Source organism: Danio rerio, chromosome 15 (assembly GCF_049306965.1).
Source record: "Danio rerio strain Tuebingen ecotype United States chromosome 15, GRCz12tu, whole genome shotgun sequence".
NCBI lineage: Eukaryota > Metazoa > Chordata > Actinopteri > Cypriniformes > Danionidae > Danio > Danio rerio.
Genome location: NC_133190.1, coordinates 49,508,491 through 49,527,500, shown reverse-complemented (window position 1 = coordinate 49,527,500; position 19,010 = coordinate 49,508,491). Strand labels below are relative to the sequence as shown.

The 19,010-nt window shown below is 30.7% G+C and overlaps 1 protein-coding gene and 1 long non-coding RNA gene across 4 annotated transcripts in view; one reads left to right on the top strand and one right to left on the bottom strand.

The window, feature by feature from the left end:
• The window catches only part of lrfn1 (leucine rich repeat and fibronectin type III domain containing 1), a 346,207-nt gene that overhangs the window by 177,039 nt on the left and 150,158 nt on the right, over window positions 1-19,010 (bottom strand). The window lies entirely within an intron of this gene.
• On the top strand, window positions 12,849-16,222 carry LOC141377954 (uncharacterized). The gene is made up of 4 exons (XR_012391169.1): window positions 12,849-12,903; window positions 14,143-14,443; window positions 15,642-15,826; window positions 15,992-16,222. It is a non-coding gene; the product is annotated as an uncharacterized lncRNA (long non-coding RNA).

Genomic DNA, 19,010 nt, shown 5'->3' with positions numbered 1-19,010 from the left:
TTATTATTATTATTATTATTATTAATTTTATTTACAAATCAAATATAAATGTAGTAAAATATAATAAAATAATATATGTATGATGATACTATTTACAATTATTAAAAAATTAATTAATTTATATTTTTAAACAGCTATTAATCAAGTATTACAACAACAACAACAACAACAACAACAACAACAACATAATTACAATAATAATAATAATAATAATAATAATAATAAAATTGTTTATTTATTGATCAATAAATAAAAAATACATATTACATAAGTACTTGAATAACAGAATACAGTACAAAATATATTAATATTCCAAAAGCAAGTAACAACTCAAGTTTGTGAGGTACGCCAAAGACTTTAGCGTATTTAATAGTCAACGAAATCCATTAAAAACCCACAGAAATTTCATTTTCAGCAATAACAAATTAAGAAAATACCCCAAAGTCTTGATCAACAGTAGAATTTTAACCGTAACATAAATATTCGTAAATTAGCAGTTCTGTATTATGTTGAATAATATTTTTATCTTTCCACTTTTATTTCTGCTATTTAAACTTGCATAATAAGACTAAAAGTGACTTTAATGAATGTGTAATAGTCTGCAGTGCTGTATTGTCTGGGTTGGTGTTGTAGATTAAGCTACAAACACCTTGTAATAAACTGCAGCACATTTTCTGATATTTCACACACTTATTTCTTTAGATATTATTTCTTCTACATTCTCTTAAACTACTAAAATGTCAATAAAAGTCACTTTGTTAATCTGTGGAGTTGAATTAAAAACATCACAAGTGGACAAAGACGAGATCAACATCCCATAATGCATTCCACAACTATACATAAATAGAAAACAATGTTTATTAACAGATAAATGTGATTTTACAGAGCAAATACTCTTTTCTATTTCCGGTCTTCAGCGAGTATCAGAGTTCAAACTCTGCTTTATCACCATTTCTGCCCTTCTCTGCTCCCGCTTCTCACTTTATAACCGCAGAGCAGACAAAAGATCACGGAAAATGAGCAGAAACAAAAGATCAACTGCATCTGAACCCGGCTTTATGAGCTTGATCTGCAGGGCTGAATGTGTTGACCTTGACGTGGCGCAAAATTAAAAGCTTAATATCCATCGCCATTCAAGTGTAAATTGAAAGAAGACAATAAGAGGGAAAGCAGTGAAGCAGAGCCACTTCTGATTATTCATCCAGAGCCAACACACACACACATACACACACACACACACACACACACACACACACACACACACACACACACACACACACACACACACACACACACACACACACACACACACACACACACACACTCATACAGATGGACAATCCTGCATTATGACGGAGGGAAAAAACAGAACGAACCAACCATAAACCACAAACAATGCAACATGACAATCCTTTACTCATCATTTCATAAGCACAGGCCTGTCAACAGCTTTAGACACACTGAAGAGAACCGTGCTGTATTATCAGGGTTTAGCTTTAATGGTATGATTCATTTCATCAGATTTTTGTTTATGAATTTGTTCATATAATAATTATTATAATTATCATTATTACATACTAATGCTAATAAGAGTTTACCACTTTCTGTTTCTTTCTTTCTGTTTTTTAATAGTTTTAATTAATTATAAAATTAATAGTTTTATACATTTGTAATATCATCTAAACTGTGACTTGCAGAGGATAATAATAAATGTGCATCCTGCGGCTTTATTTATAATGTACACAGAGTGCACGTGGCCGTGACATGCAAATGTGAAAGTGGAAGATGTGTGCATAGCCGTGCACGCATTCAAAGCCATTTTATAATCTTGCATATTGTCAGTGGCTGGAGTACACGATATCATTATATCATATATAGTAGCTTAGTAGGTCTACAATTACATCCCTGAAAGATGTCATCAATGAAGAAGTTACTGCTCCCCCGTTGGCACACTGATGAACACTGAATGATACCCCCCATTCAGGGGGTATGATACCCCCCCCCCCCCCCCCCACCCCTTCAAAAAAATTCTTATTGGATTACTGCAAATTACAGGGGTCGCCCCATTGAGCTCGGAAAATATGGAAATCCATAAGAATCCCAACCCTGTACAGTAAGATTAGAGGAAAGCACAGCAGAAATATAGAAATGAACATATTCAATAAATCAAACAGAATTAAATCAAGTGTTTTCCTCTTTGGGAATCTAGGGCTGGAGTATTTTTGTCTCAGAGTGAAGAAAAACAACTTGGTGTTAATATGTTATATAAACTAATATGTAATAAATCTAAATAAAATTAAAATAAAATAAAAAAATAAAATAAACATTTAATTTAGTCAAATAAAATAAATAAAAATGTAAAATAGTATCTACTAAAATGAAATAAAAAATCGAATAAACATTTAATTTAGTCAAATAACATAAAGTAAAATAAAATCTAATAAAATGAAATAAAAATACAATAAACATTTAGTCAGATAAAATAAAAATTTGTAAAAAATAAAATCTAATAAAATAAAATAAAAAAATCGAATAAACATTGAATTTAGTCAAATTAAATAAAAAAAATTGTAAAATAAAATACAATAAAATAAAATAAAAAATCTAATAAACATTTAATTTAGTCAAATAAAATAAAAAAATTGTAAAATAAAATACAATAAAATGAAATAAAAAAAATCAAATAAACATTTATTTAGTCAAATAAAATAAAATGCAGTAAAATAAAATGTAATAAAATTAAATAAAATATGTTTATATAAAATATTTTTATATAAATATATATATAAAGTCTATGAATAATATGTAATATAAAATAATATGTGATAAATCTAAACAAAATTTGAATACAATTAAAATGAACATTTAATTTAGTCAAATAAAATTTAAAACATGTAGTAAAATAAAATGTAATAAAATTAAGTAAAAATATATGTTTAATAAAAAAAATCTAGCACAATAAAATGATTTTTTATTATTAAAATAAAATTAAAAAAAAAAGTCTAAAAAATAAATGAAAAGAAAATGTTGTAAAATAAAATTAAGCACTACAGAAAAATATAAATGGACATTCAACAAAACAAACAGAAATAAATCAAGTGTTTTCCTCTTTGGGAATCTACAGCTGGAGTATTTTTGTCTCTGAGCGGAGAAAAACAACTGGGTGTGAAATTATAGGATGCATTAATGACCTTATGTTGTTATGACAACCTGCGTTATTACAGTAATTATGAATCTGCTTGGTTTTACTATCAACACCGGAGACAAGAGAAACCTTAAACATTTCAAGATATCCAAACACAGGATGTGGAAGAGTGTGGGAGTGTTGTTCAGCCCTTTGCCAAATCCGCCTTTAAGCCAACTAAAGATTAATTAGTGAAAAACTGAACCTGTGATGAATCTGTCAGGTTTCAGTCGATGAAGAAATAGACAAACTTAAGTTCAGCCTCATAAATCACAGCACTTTAAGTAATATGTTTAGTTTTTTTTCTTTTTAGATATACACAGAATATAATATAAGCACTGCAAGCTTTTTATTTCTTAATTTCCCTCCTATCACTCCATCCTACACAAAAACAAAAACATATATATATATATATATATATATATATATATATATATATATATATATATATATATATATATATATATATATATATATATACACACACACATACATACATACATACATACATACATACATACATATATATATATATATATATATATATATATATTAAATTTAGTAAAATACCATTAAAATAATAACAACATAAAATAAAAAATAAAAATGTGTAAAATTAAAATAAATTTATCAAAATAAAAATCTAATTAAATGTAGTACAATAAAATACAATTTAATAAAATAAAAATGCAGTAAAATAAAAAAAAATTATTAGCCCGTTTATTTTTTCCCCAACTTCTGTACAAATCTATAAGTAAAGTGTAATATAAAATAATATAAAATATAATATTTAAAATTTTAAATTTAATTTAAATAAAATTAAAAAAAAATAATACAAAAGTAGTAAAATAAAATGTAGTAAAATACAATTTGATTATTAAAACAAAATTAAAAATGTATAAAAAACAAATAGGAACATGTTGTAAAAAATGAAGTAAAATAAAACAAAATTTAGTAATATCAAAATAACATTTAACAAAACAAAATTAAAATAATAAAAAAATAATATTCAGTTTTTTTATAAAAATGAACTAAATTTTATAAAATTAAAGTTTATTCAAATTAATTTTTAATGAAATATAATTAGTAAAATAAAATAATGTATACAAAATAACACAATTTACTTAAAATAAAATAAGATACAATACAATGAAATTAAGCAAAATAGAAGTTGTTAAAAGTTTACTTAAATATATTTAATATAAAATAACATTTAATATAACGAATCAAAAATAAAAACAAAATTAATATTTAATTTCGCAAAATAAAATAAACTGTTGTAAAATTAAACATTTTTAAAAGGATTTAAAATTAAGCAAAACTTATTATAACATTAAAATAAAAAAGTAAAATAAAAAAGTAAAATAAAATAAAATATAATAAATTTACTAAAATAAAATTTAATAAAACAATTTAATAAATGTCTTAAAATAAGTCAGTAAAATTCATCAAAATAAAATTAAATTTACTTAAAATAAAATGTATTACAATACAGTAAAATAAAATAAAAATTTAAAATACAATAAATACATGTTAAAATAAGTATATGTAAAAAAGTATGTAAAGGGTGTTTTCCAAGTAAAGGAACTCATGATATTACCCTGCTCACTCAGAGCTTGATATTGCAGGTAACAAAACATTAATAAAAGATCTCCAGAGATGTTTAAAAGCATTTGGTTTTTCTTTGACAGTATACCGGGTGTGATCTTTCCATTGACTTCTTTGCTGCCGTGAATGTTTGATTCGTTTTCCAACACTTGGCTCAGTGATGTTTTTCCAATTACGTCTAAAATCCAGTGGTAATTGCTTTGACAGAATTTGGTCAATCATATCAATTAAACCTTGCCAAAAATCACCGTGCTTTTGGCTTGGGGAACATGTATGTTTTGCTTGAACTTTTGCTTTAAGGAAGTTTCTTTTCAGTTTGATGTGAATTAAAGTGCAGAATGGAGCGATTAGACTCAATGCCATTAATTAGCTGAATATCTGCTGTGCGCTTCACTTTCATTTCTCTTTTCTCACACTAATTGTATCAGAGCCTATAAGCAGAAATAGAGCAAATATTCTGTGATAAGAGCCGGTCGAGGGCATGAGAGAACACGACGGAGTCAAATTATTCACATAAAGGTCCACTGACTGTGCACCATTAGAGCTGCAAACACACCACTAAATCATCATTAGTGCAGCAAAATAAGCGGAGATTTAAAGCAGTGTTTCTGACAGATGAAACCAGATGTTATTAGCTACATGAGCTCAGAAACACACTATATAATACTATATAATGTTACTGGAAGCAGAAATCAAAATATATTTTAGTATTTCTAATTAAATATTATTGAAATATAAATTTAACAGGTAAATATCAATTAATACTAAAAGCAAATGTTTTTTTATGTGTAAGTACTAAACATAGCACATTATTTAAATTAGATAATAATAATAATAATAATAATAATAATAATAATAATAATAATAATAATAATAATAATAATAGAAATAGTAATAATACATTAACTACAAATAAATAAACAAATAAACAAATAAATAAATAAATAAATAAATAAATAAATAAATAAATAAATAAATAAATAAATAAATAAATAAATGTTACGTGTGATAGAAACAGAAAAATATTTTTCGGTATCTGAAATGAAGTTTTATGCAAACATAAACAATAAGTTTAAATGATAAATAACGCAAATGCTCTGTGGAATTACTAAACAATTGCAAATTATTTAAATTAGATTAAACATTTTACATTTTTTACATCAGATTACAATGTGATGTGCTGGTTACAAACTAAAATAATCTGTAAAAACAATTAGAAGTAAAATAATAATAATAATAATAATAATAATAATAATAATAATAATAATAATGATGATGATGATGATGATGATGATGATGATGATGATGATGAAAACACTACTATAATTAATTAATTGTTACTAAAAAATAGAACTCAAAGATATTTGTAAAGACATTAATTTAAATATTATACAAATAAATGTAAAGTGTAATATTAATTACTTAGAGCAAATGTTTTTTTATTTATTTACTAAACATAATTGCAAATTATTTAAATTAAATTAAACATTAAACATTTTTACATCAGATTAAAATGTGAACAAAAAATAGCTAACTGAAAAAAATACTCTAGGCTACAAACTAAAGAAATATAGTATAACAACAACAAAGTATAACAACAACAACACACAAAATATGACTACTATAAATAAATAAATAAAATATAACTGGTAAATAGAACTCAAAATAGACAATGTAAATACTAAACTATAATACTTAACACAGCGGTTTTTATGTTTAAGGAACTGAACAATTGCACATACTGAACAATTACAAATTGTTGAAAAAAATAGACTATGCATTATTTACCACATGTTAACATGTTAACATACTGTATTTAATTATTTAATCAACCACAACAACAAAAATAAATAAATAAATAAATATTACTGATATTATATATCAATACAGTATATATATATACTGTATACTATAACAAAAATGTTGTTGACTAACTGAAGTATATTTTTTAATGTTGAAGTACTAAAAATAATGATAAATTAATTAGATTACAATGCAAAGAAGAAGAAAAAGAAGAAGAAGAAATATTACTGAAATTATTATTACTGATATCTGAATAATAAATAATAGAAAATAAGTAAATGAATATTAAAATAAATGAAATGTTTGAAATAAATTATTATGTAAATATATAAATACTAAATAAACCTGTTTTTAACTAACTGAAATACAATAATTGCTAATTAAGTTAAAAATATAAACATTACATTATAATAATAATAACTAAAATAAAATTTGAAAAAAAACGATCAACGTAGTATAATAATAATAATAATAATAATAATAATAATAATAGTAATAGTAATAACAATAAAAACAATAATAATAATAATAATAATAATAATAATAATAATAATAATAATAATAATAATAATAATAATAAAGAAAATGCTTTTACAAATAAATAAAATGCTACTGGTAAACAAACTCTTAAAATAAGAAGTACTTTAGATTAAATAATAATCCAAATATAAATATAAAATGTAAATATTAAACAACACAAATGTACTTGAAATAAATGTTTGTGTTTAAGTACTAAAAGTAATTGCAAATTAATTGAAATAGAAACAAATACATACATTAAAGTAAAATGTGAATAATAATAATAATAATAATAATAATAATAATAATAATAATAATAATGATAATAATACTATGAGTAAATAAATAAATACATATTGAAATTTTAATAATAAACAATTAATAAATAAATAATAATAAATAAATGTTAAAATAAATGAAGCTCTACTGGTAAAACTCAAAATATTTTATTATTTAAAATGAAAAATTATGCAAATATGAATATAAATAAAATGCACAATAATAAACATGTTTTTAACTAACTGAAACACAAGCGTTAATTAATTAAAACAAGCTTAAGCTATTTTAATTTAAATGATTTAAAATGAACTTAAAGTAACTAAAATAAACAAGTAAATTACTAAAATAACTTGTTATTATTATTAATATTACTACTACTACTACTAAATAAATAACTAAATATAATTAATTTAAAAATATTGTTTTTACTTGTAGTACAATTAGTAACACTTGAAGAAAAATAAATATTTAAAATTATTGATACAGCAAATGAAATAAACAACACTAGCAAATCACTGCCTTCCTTTCAAACAACAAATGTAAGCAGCGCAAGCATTATGCAATAATACAAAAATCTCATTATGTACCCGTTCACCTGACTATTTTCAGTGCAAATATCTGAATGTGGCCAAAGAGTCAAGACAGATATTACCAAATCGAGTTATTCAATGCATGCTAACAAATCAGACACACACACTTCAGTGCATACACTAAACCACAGAAATAATAAGTGTATTACGAGTGTATTATGCCATCCCAAATGACTAGTTATGTTCAGAAACCTCCAGTTGTAGTATTTCTGGAGAGCTGAATCTCCTTGCGTCATGTATGCTGTAGTTGTTGTTTGTTATTTTAGCATGAAGAGCAGCTCCAGTGAGCCTTACACACTAATCACAGCGGCTGGCCTAAAGTTTGTAGGCAAACAAGCTCTTATGAACATGAAGAAAATAAATAAATGTGCTTTTTGCTGCTGGTTAATAAATGCCATTGCTGCTGCTGGAATGGTGTGAATTGAGGTCTGCATGCACTAATGAGAGAGCAGTGTGTGTTAAATTAACCGTAGAGGAACCAGAACACAAACAAGCGGTCAGAATCACTCCTGAATCAAGAGCAAAACACAACACTGCTAATTTACCAACAGTCCGGTCTATAAAACCTTCAGTTCTTCATTAGCTCGCTGCTTCTGTGTGCATGCACCCATTTTCTTGATCCAGTTAAACTCTGCTGTTATTTTGGGATTTCCGCCTGGATTTTGCCTATACCCAAATTTAAAAGCTTCCCTAATCCACACGCAGAGGTGTAAATGCAAAAATTTGGTATCATTTTAAAGAAAACCCTTTGAATTTTCCTAAAACACTATTGAAAGTGTGTAAAATATCTGTATATGTCGTCTGTGTTATAATAAACACCTAAAAAAAGAGGCGCTTTTTGTATTTTTTTATAAACTCAAATTTGAGAGTGTATCTTTTAGGTTGTGTGTGGTCTAGCGTGCTGTAATTAATTTTGGTGGTTCCTGCACATGTCTGTAATCATAGGAAAAAAGATAAATGTCTCCACCATAATCTCTGCAAAAGTTATTGTATTCCAGCTGATGAGAGGTGCTGTACAAGCCACAGGGAGCGATCATTGTGTTCATATTTCACTATTCTTTTGTTTGATCAAACATAATTCACTGTGTTTGGACCATGTCAGACATATAAAAGGATTACTTATGCACATCAGCTCAAAAACAGAGGAGAATGACCCTGAAGCGCACAGCATAAGGTAAGAGATGACAGCTGTCTGTGCTATCTGGGGCTGCTTATTGATCATAAATGTATTGTTTTCACTTCTGCGGCATGGAAACACCGCGATTCATTCGACAACTGTTTGATATGTGAATATAATTCAGTAAAAAGAACGCTAGAACCGTATGAGCACCGGCAAGAGCTTTCAATTGAGCTATAACTTGTACATGTGTCATATGAAAAATATGAAAGTGAACAAATGTAAAATACCTAACTCGAGTTTAACTGGTTAAGAGGGAAGAGTTTCAAGAAGGCAAGGCAAGGCAAACTTTATTTATAGAGCACAATTTTATACAACCGTAGTTGATCCAAAGTGCTTTACAATGAGATAAAATATTTAAGAAAAAAAAATAATAAAATATATATATATATATATATATATATATATATATATATATATATATATATATATATATATATATATATATAAAACTTGTAATAAAAATGTAAAAAAAGGAAATATATATGTAATACTTAAATACAGATGATGAGCCACTCAAAGGCAAGGGAGTAAAAATACATCTTCAAGTTAGATTTTAAAGTAACCAAGGATGGAGAAATCCTAATGTTCAACAGGAGACTGTTCAGAGCCTTGGGGCCGCAACACTGAAAGCTCGATCACCTTTTGACTTGCAGCGAGACAGAGGGATCGACAAAAGAAACTGATCATGGGACCTTAATGGTCAACAAGCTGTAAATGGCCTAATAAGTTCACTGACATAGCCGGGACAGAATTCTGCAAAGCTTTATATGCAAAAAGAAAGATTTCAAAATCAACTAAACAATTTTATAGGAAGCCAGTGCGAGTACAGGAAGGAATCAGAGTAAAGCTTATATACGTTTTTGTTTGTAGTTTATTTAAAATATATCACACAAAATAACTGATACACTTGTGAGAGTCAGTGCACTCTATCAAACTTCATAAACTTACAGCAAATCTACTGAAAAAGTTATTTGTAAATACCCTTTACATTGTGTGCAGTATACATAGTGTAAAGTACTCTCTCATAGTGCAGAGAAAAGGTCAACGATTGAGGAAAGAGGGACACAGAAGAGCTTCACACATGTAACGTGGCGTAGAGAAGACATAATCAGGGCACAACTGTGCAAAAAAACTGTAATTATGAAGAGTGTACGATAATAAAGGGTGTAAGGTTGGTAAAAGCTGACCCATGTATATAGTACTCTCTCATAGTGCTGAGAAAATGTCAACGCTTGAGGAAAAAGAGACAGAAGAGCTTACATACTATAGTTGAACTTACACATGAAATGTGGTGTACAGAAGACATAATCAGGGCACAACTGTGCATTTATAAGGAGAGTAAGGTAATGAAGTGTGTAAGGCAGGGCTATTCAATTAGTTTGTTATGGGGGCTGGTTCATGAAAAGCTTCCCAAACGAAGGGCCAGAAAGAAATGACTTGCTTTATCAGGGCTCGAAATTAACCATTTTGCTTGGTAGCACCAATGCTCCTAACTTTAAAAATTTAGGCGCATCAGCCGAAATTTAGTCGCACTTATAAGCACCGTTACTACAAGTTTTCATGAGTAGCAATGTTAGTTCAGTCAGTGTAAGCCCGTTTGCGATGGTGTACATGGTTTTAAATTTGACATATAGCTGCCACTTGCACGGCGGACAGCATCTGGCGATTATATGAAGGATTGAACTGAAGCTCTCGTGCTAGATGTGGCAAACAGTTACCTGAAAATTCCATCCCACAGACTTTTCATAGCGGACTTGAAGTCAATGGAAGTCTTTTATCCACTCTTGGAAAAGTGTAGATGGTGGACTAACAATCAGCACATGGTCACTAGTAAGATGTGTCATTATTTGTAACTTTAGATGGTTTCTAAAACTAAATCTGTCAGTGTTATCTTCACTCTCATCTTTAGCGGTTTACAGTTTTTCACGGTAGTAGCTCTCCCTGTCATCCTAAGCCAGAAGGTATTGACTGAGTGATTGACAGCTGATATTTCAGTGCTGGAGCAGGGGTGGGCCAATAAGAAGAGCGCAAAGGCGGGGCAAGCATAACGGAATTGGCTTTGTTTACTGCAACAAGTTGACATGACAACTGTTTAAAACCATTCCCATTCACATGTCTCCCAAGTGAATTTAAGTTTATTTCAGCAGTTTGACGACACTATGGGCTCTATTTTGAAGGTCCATGCGCAGAGCGCAAAACGCAGGGCGCAAACGCTTTCAGGGCGTGTCAGAACGAGTTTTTGCTAATTTAAGGACGGGAAAATCCGCTTTGCGCCGTGGAGCATGGTCTAAAAGGGTTGAGTTTATTTTCTTAATGAGTTATAGGTGTGTTTTGAGAATAAACCAATCAGAGTCTCATCTCCCATTCCCTTTAAGAGTAAACTGCATAGCGCCAAGAGCGCATTTGCTATTTACAGGACGCAAAGTAAGTCTAAGTGGAAAAAAATAGCATTTCACTAGCAAACAGTTCACAGTTAACAGTTTTTAACAGAAAACTGTTAAACAGAGCATCTACTGCGTGAGAATGATAATGGAGATAATGGATCACTTTCACATTTGCTCTTGGATAGGGAAACCTTTACGCACAGACATCAATTAGCCTATAAATAAATAATTGTGTTTGTTAAGCGCAAATATTCGTTTCAAAACTATTTCTAAATTCAGTTTTAATTTCCAGCAAACGAATAAATGAAAAATAATAACAAAGTGTGCTCAAAAACCTGAGTTATATCCTAAAACACATGCTGTGCCCCATATGGTCTAAAACCTGACAGGTGGGCAAATCTAAGCTTGTTTTAATAAAACAAATATAAATATGGATATGATAAATAATACTGCTAATAATAATAACATTATACAAAAGCAAATTGTTATGAATGAACTGAAAAAGCCTCCCGAGATGAAGAAGACATAAAAGCAGTGATTTTTCATATTTATGTAGGCTAGAAAATAACATGTTTTGTAATATTTTAATCCTTTATATTTATATTCTATATCTATTCTTATTTTATCCTATATATATCCTTAATATTTAATTTTTTCAAATGTAAAGATATTTGCCTATTGCTCTCTTGTGTGTATTAAGCAGTCCCAGATAGCAGGCAGTAATCGGCCCGAGCTCGGCTGCCCTCCGGCGCCTCCGGCTCCGACTCGGCATCGGCGAGTGTTATCCGGGCCGAGTGCGGCCCGCAGCTCGCTCGCGCACATGCGGTTGTGATGCGGCTGTAAAGCACTGGCCCGATTCCGGTCAACCATATCCGGCCCGAGTCTGTCTGTAGAGTCCTGGCCGCTTCTGGCAAGGACTCGGCTGATGGCAACCGATTAAGTTCTTATTTTATCTAGTAATCTGTTAGCTCCACGTTTAATGATAATTTGAGAAAATATTAATGGTACATAGCAAAAAAAAAAAAAAAAAAAAGAATATTTAGTGTGGATGGTCGCAATGTTTAGACGCAAACAAAACAGTATTATTTATAAATAGATTATACATGTCATCTAGAGAAAAACTATGTAAAATACGCTTATTTTTGAGATAGCACGCTCCTGTGCTGACTGTTTTTTTTTTAAAGCAGAAGTTGGTTTCATAATAAACACATGCGTTACTAAACTCCTGATCCAAACTCCAATCCAGACGGTGGCGGTAATGCTTCAAAAAGCTGGTTGTCAACCACCATGCCACGAAGATCACAAGAAGAAAAAGTTTGGATTTTCAAAGAATTCTCGTGGATTCCGGTCAGAAAGGTAAGCTTTTTACTGCTTGTGTACTGTATAATTGGCGAATTTAGAGCTTAAAACATTTCCACGGTGTTTGGTTGTAACAGCATTTAGTAATTTAAAACAGTTTGATACGAAATGTAACTTGCTTTAAGAAACACGACTGGAGCTAATGTATGCTAACGCTAACAGTAACAAACACGTCTGAAAGTTCCTTTTCCTTTTACACAATGTTAGATTGTAACGTGTGTAGTAACTGAAAATTATTTTAATTATTTTAAAGAAACATGAAACGAATTTGTGTGTATGCTAACTTTGCGTTAAAGAAAGTTTCTGTAGACGAATCCATTAACTAACATGGCAAAACGTGTTTTTTTCCTGATTTAACATTATAAAGTACCGTGGATGTTGAAAAAATCATTGTACAGGCGTATACTTATCCAGTATTAATTCTGTGATTATGTGTAAATAAAAACTAATCGTTTTGGATTAATAAAATATTTGTTGTTTATCTTGTTTATGCAGTTAGTCACGAAAATGATCGAAACTCGACTGTTTACTATTCTCTTTAAATTATCCAAGAGAAATATATTACTATGCACTTTAATTCATATGTGTTAGCCTATGTGAATCAATTATATCTTTTGTTCAAGCTGTAATGGTCAGTTAATGTAAAACTGAACGTCTTAAAGCAGATTTTGATGTTTTTTTTTTTATGTTATTGACAGTGATAAATTCTGATTTAAATGAATGGGTAACAATATTTGTTGGTTAAGTCTTATTGTTCTTGTTTAACAAAGGTTAGTGAGATCATTTTGCAGTACATCACGACCAAAGAAGTCAATGGCACACTCTTTTGAACGTGAATAGGCATGTTATAGTTGTGTGCTAAAAGTCCATTATAACCTGTAAACTGCTGATACATTTTCAACATAGATTGAGCTTTTCAGACATTACATTACTAATTGCTTCACAAACAGCTGAAATGGTTTATTGTTATTGGCTATCATAATCAAACATTTTTCACAATGGTAGGTTAATCTTCATGGGTACAGAATAATGCATGTGCTTGACCATCTTACAAATCTATGTCTCAGATTCATAAGGCTGTCACTCTGCATGAATCTCCGAATAAATCTTGTGCAACCTTCTGTGTACTGATTATTTACACTATAGGTATTATATGCATTAATTAACTTTGATAGTATTTCAGGATTTGAACTTTTCTTTACGGGAGGTTAACAACAATGTGATGTTTTATTATAGATGCATATGAGGAAGCTCGACTCAAACATCCACACGCAACTGTGATTTCTGACTGGTAGACAGATGAGGATGATGATCGCCTGTCATACATCTAAAGACAGAACAGGTTTGTTTGCAATTATTTTAAACGCATACTGTCAACATTATGTCATTGATCTATCACAACCTGTGAGTTTTGCCCTGGCACTATACTAAAGTGATGTTTTGTTTTGTAAATGTATCTGATTATGGGACAGTATAGACACATCTATACCATGATGAAGAAAAATTACTTGGAACAAAGAGGCTGGATAAAAGGCAGGTATGAAGATTTCAGAAATCAATGCAGCACCACAAGTACCATCACCATCAATGACTATGGCAGAAATCTTAAGACCACCATCAAGATGCACAGATACTGTACATTCCAGTACACCAGGCGTGTCCAAACTACGGCCCGCGGCGAGGCTTTTTATAAATATCAATAGAATCTGGCCCGCTATACAAAAATGAACGTAATTCAATAAATAACCACCGGGTGTCGCTATTACATGCATTCAATTAAGCAGCAGTTCTTGTTATGATCTATATATCTATCTGTCTGTCTGTCTGTCTGTCTGTCTGTCTGTCTGTCTGTCTGTCTGTCTGTCTGTCTATCTATCTATCTATCTATCTACACACAGTTGAAGTCTGAATTATTAGCCCCTCATTGATTTATTTCTTCTTTTTTAAATATTTCCCAAATGATGTTGGAGAAAGACTTAGTTTTATTTCAGCTAGAATAAAAAGCGGTTTAAATTTTTTTATGAACCATTTTGACTAGTTAACTTGATTAACCTAGTTGAGCCTTTAAATGTCACTTTAAGCTGTATAGAAGTGTCTTAAAAATATCTAGTCAAATATTATTTACTATCATCATGGCAAAGATAAAATAAATCAGTTATTAGAAATGAGTTACTAAAACTAATATGTTTAGAAATGTGTGGAAAAAAATGTTTAACTCTCCGTTAAACAGAAATTGGGGGAAAAAATAAACGGTGGCTAATAATTTAGGGGGGCTAACAATTCTGACTTCAACTGTATTTATATATATATATATATATATATATATATATATATATATATATATATATATATATATATATATACACACACACACACACACACACACACACACACACACGTGTCTGTGTGATGTATGTAAAATTTGGACCGCGACAACGTTTGTTTTTTTGCATCTGGCCCTCGGCCCAAAAAGTTTGGACACTCCTGCAGTACACCTATGAACATTTACAGTCTTTGTTCTAGTGCAGTTTGAGATCAAGACAGAACTTATTGCATCTCGTGATGTCTTTGTAAGAATTGAAGACATCACTAAATTTGTTAAGGTTTAATGCAGCTAGAAAGTAAAGATCAACTAGAGAATATCAGCAGTGTCTAACCCACTGTTGTATTTACAGAAGTTGAATGAGAATAAGCTACAGGTTGATTTATACTAATCTGTTATTTTTCTTTTTTAGCACGACTGACTGAAGTTTTAAAATCATGCAACGTCATAAAGCAGCAGCTGGGCCTGATTCTCACAAAACCAAAACAGACGTGATGAAATTCCAGATGTAAACACATTTGACCTTCCTTTGGCCAATTTGATTTGGAAAAGCTTGAAAATCAACTAAAGGAGCAGCCCGAACAAATGAAGAAACTGGTAAGGTCAAGCTCTTGCTAATTTCAAAGTGTTTTAAGTTTATTTGTTTTTTTTTTATTGTTTTTTTTTTTGGCTTCGTAGGTAGCCTACTTTTTTCTAATTTTTTCTTTTTTTTTACATTAGTACTTGTTCACTACTAATTATCTGTTTATCTTTTAATCACAGATGGAGTGAGGACAAATGTCCATACCACGCCACTGATAAAGAAGTGAAAAAATGCATTACAAGGTAGCTACAACTTGCCCCTGACAGGGATGGAGGAAGAAAGAAGAGAAAGCTAATGTGTCAAATGTCTACATCACTATTTTGTTTTATTTTTTAAACAACATTTTAAGTGTATTAGGATGTTCCCTGATACTTGAACAATTTGTTTCTTTCATTTGCATTTATATATACATATATATATATATATATATATATATATATATATATATATATATATATATATATATATATGTATATGTATATATATGTGTGTATGTGTGTGTGTATATATGTATGGTATGTATGTATGTATGTATGTATGTGTGTGCGCCAAATTCTGAAGAAACATCTTGATACATTTTTAATAAACGTAATACAAATAAAATTATAAATATAAAATTGCACAAGACGTGTATATATATGAAATGTATAATCATCTCACTCATGTCTTGCTGTTTGTGCAATTGATTTTGTTCAAGTTTATTTAAAAATAAGTTTGACTTTATACTTCTGCAATTATATATATATATATATATGTTTGTTTATTATTATTTTTATGTTTTATTAAAAAATGTTTCAAGATGTTTCTTCAGAATTCTGCAGTACTTTTTACAAGTTTGACTTGGATATTTTACGGATTGTCATTGGTATTTTTAAGATGTTTCTTGTTATATCTTAAATTGGTTTCTATATTTAAGTTTATATAAAATTTAGCTATTTGTACCAATTTTTAATTCAAGTCTATTGGGAAAACAGGGTTGTTTTAAAAACATCTGTGTTTGTGTGTAATTTTTAGATTTTTTGTTTAAATCTTTCTGTGTGTCTTTATTGTGTTGTTTTATTGTTGTTTTTATATTGATATTCTTGTGCACTACAAAATTATTTATAAAATTTTATTACTATTTTTTTCTTGCAATCAATAAACGTTTAACATTAATTTATTTTGTCATTTGTCTGATTATTTTCGTTACAGAATATGTATGCAGTTTGCACTTTATTCAAAGGTTAAACACAGTGCTTACACTTTGTGTTTACATTATAGCCTGTGTTTGCTGTTATATAAATTCAAATGGTTGTAATACCATATATCAAGTACCAATGTAATACCAAAAGGTTTTATAAGGTTTATAAATACGGAGTCGCGCCAGCTCCGGGCCGCAGCGCACATTACCCTCGCGCCGATTCCGGCGCGGATGCGCAGCGTCGGCTCGCTTACGGCCGCCGCATCTGGCCCGCTTGATTCGGGCCGGAATCGGGCAGTGAGTCCACAGGCATCCGGCCCGAGTCCGGCAGCCGGAGTTGGGCCGAGGGGTAAGTCTCCGGCCGTCTACAATCTAGCCGGAACTGGCCCGAGTGTATTTTGCTATCTGGGGTGTGTAAGCGAGGCGCAACTCTGCGCCGGAGTTTAGACCGGGTTTGTTTTGGTCTAATGAAAAATCTATTTTAGTTTCTCAAAATAGCAACATGTCAGCAATGCACCTCAGAACGCCTTCATTTTTAGACCAGAACGCCTATGGGTGCACATATGAGCGCTAATGCATTTGCTATTTAAACAGCGTAGCGCAACGCCTCAAAACCACTCTTGCGCCAAGCTGAAACTAGCAAAAGACTATTGCGCCACGTCTTGCGCCACACTGCGCCGGATGTATGATAGGGCCCTATAAATCAAAACGCGTATACGCGGTGTTCGACCCTAGAGGGTTAAGGGAACACTTACATAATTAACGGGAAACCATTAATGCTAGCCTTAAATTCCTTAAGTTGACCCTTATGCTTTTGTTCCTGCAACCAAAGTTTAACTAAGAGACCCCTTAACCTTCAAACTACACGATATCTAAGCTTAAGCACCTTCATGCAACCGGGCCCAGGAAAACAAAACAACAAACAAGCTGTCCTCCATTAGAGCGCACTGCAGCAGGTTGTGACATATTCAGCCTGAAACACATTTGATCTGGTTTCACGCTTCACTGCTGCAGCCTGATAAATATTAAAGCTCATTTATGATACGGCAGACTCCATGTGTCCTGCGTGAGGTTACAGTTTCGCCTGCTATCAGCATATCAGAGGCCAGTTTACCATTGATTGTCTGAAAATATTCTCATGAGTGTGGTCTCTGTGGCTCCAGGCTCTCTGCAGATCATGTTTCATGCATGTAATCTGTTTTTTTTTACTCTTATACTGCAGGCTTGCAATAATCTATGTATGACACCGCGATACATCCGCTTAGACAATAGCAGAGCCTACAGATACGATCTGCATGAATACTTAGACTTTCTGCATGGATCTGCAATAATTATCTGTTCTGCAATGCTAATCGTTTTATTGCAGTGTTCGTAATGACGGTGTAATGAGAGAGCTGAAGTGTGCAGATGGCAGCGGTTGAGTTGCTATCTCTGCATTTGGATCTGATCGTCTCTGGATCTTTAACGTGCTAACAGGCTTTAACGCTGATGCCGTTCAGCGCAGTGTAGATGCGGGAGATGCTAACGGTTTAAACTTTCAATGATCACATTCACTAATAGGAAGGAAGAATGATAGATGGAACAACAACAAAAAAAGAATAATGGATGGGTGGACAAAATAATAGGATGGATGGATGGATGGATGGATGGATGGATGGATGGATGGATGGATGGATGGATGGATGGATGGATGGATGGATGACTGGATGGATGGATGGAAAAAAAATAGGACGGAGGAGAAAAAAGAATGATGGATGGAAAAATAGGATGGATGGATGGATGGAACAAGAGAAAGAAGGATGAAAGAATAGACAAATAAATGATAAATGGATAAATAAATAGGAGGGACAGACGGAAAAATAAATATGATGCATGAATGAAACAAAAAAGCAGCATGAACGGATGGAAACAAAAGATGGATGGATGGATGGATGGATGGACGGACAAATAAATAGGATGGGTGGATGGAACAAAAGAAATAATGGAGGAATGGAAACAAAAGATGGGAGTACGAACAA